This window comes from Rhinopithecus bieti, unplaced genomic scaffold (genome assembly GCF_001698545.2).
Source record: "Rhinopithecus bieti isolate Rb0 unplaced genomic scaffold, ASM169854v2 scaffold_9449, whole genome shotgun sequence".
Taxonomy (NCBI): Eukaryota; Metazoa; Chordata; class Mammalia; order Primates; family Cercopithecidae; genus Rhinopithecus; species Rhinopithecus bieti.
The window spans coordinates 746,887-748,429 of NW_016806089.1; positions in this window are offsets into that span (position 1 = coordinate 746,887).

Below are 1,543 nucleotides of genomic sequence, written 5' to 3' on the forward strand. Positions count from 1 at the left end.
TCACTCTCCTCTCCACATCAGCCACCCACAACTTTGAACCCAATTTCCAGCAGCCACATATCTCTAAGCACACTGCACCATGTGGCTGCCAAAAAAGGCAGCATTGCATGAAAATAAAAGGAAGCCTGAGGACCCCTGGCCCCAGGACGCCCCATTCTCCAGCTCCATTCCTGTCCCTTCCCCCCTGCGGTCTGCTCCTTGGGCCTGGCCAAGGGCACCTGCTGCTGGGCAAAGGCCTGTCTGGTCACCAGCCTCCTGGGACCCTACCACTGGCAGCCTGGAGCTTCTCCACCCCACACAGGCCTGGACAACAGTGGGGACAGCTGCCGCCGCCTTCCCTGCCCACTCTGTCCCACTTCTCACTCCATCCTGCTTCAATGCCTTCATGCTACATAGACCCCCTGGAGTCATTTCCACTCAAACCTACCCATCAGGCGGACTCCAGCCCTACCCGGCTCAGGCCCTCGGAGGCGCACAGTGCCCTCTCCTCCTCTTGAGTTTCCATCAACCCAAGTGCCCTCCCGCAGCCCTGTCCTCACCTGCAGACCTGGGCCCTCTGCCCCCAGCAGCAGCCAGGACCCATGGCCCCGCTTCTCGGGGTCCCCAACACCCCGCCTCTTGCACTTAGGGTGCTGTTGGGTGCAGGAACAAGCCAGGCTTGGGGGTGGGGGGACACGGGCAGTTAAACAGATTGAGAAGTGGCCTGAGAAAGAGATCAAGTGGCCTGAATCCAGCCACCAGGCAGAGGAAACCACGGGAGGAGGGAGAGGCCTGGGGACAGGGGAGGGAGGCTGCCGCCCTACCCTGAAAGGTCCCAGCAGCCCTCCTGGCCAGCAGTACCCAAGGAGAGGAGTGAGGACTGGGCCCTGGACGGGGGTCCCTGTAGAGAGGGCCTTGCCAGAGGCCGGAGGGGGCTGGCCAGAAGAGTGGAGAGGGCGTGTGGGCAAATGGCAAGGCCTGGAGAGATCCGTGGCCCTCTTGGAGGAGGCGTGGTGGGAGCACCGGGGATGGAGAGTGTGGCCGGTGTGGGGGTCGCCAACCGGGCTCGCCAGAAGGGCGAGGGGAGGGGCCCTGGGGTTCCGGACGCGGGGGGGAAAACAGCCAGATGGAGAGAGGGGCTTCAGACCCCAGACCCGGGGACCCGCCCTCCCCAGCACTACAGCCCCAGGTCTCCACTTCCAGCCCCGGGGGCAGCTGCAAGGGCAGCGGTGCGGGCCAGGCTGTGGCCTGGAGCTGCCAAAGGGCAGGGGTACGGGTGTGGGGGTCGTGCAGGCCCGAGTGCTGGGAGGCAGGGCAGACAGGCCCGAAAGAGTGCGATGGCGGCGAGAGGCCTCTGGGGCTGGGGAGGGTGCGGGCGTGGGCGGGGCGCGAACAGCAGGGGCGCGGGCCCCGGCTTCAGGCTGTGGGGGCGGAAGTGCGGGGCGGGACTGCTGCGGTCCTGCGTCCTGTGGAGCCTGCGGCGCGGGGAGTGGGGGTCGGGGCAGGGTGGAACGTGGGGTGCGGGACCGGCGGGGGGAGGAGAGGTGGAAGAAGCCGGCGCGGG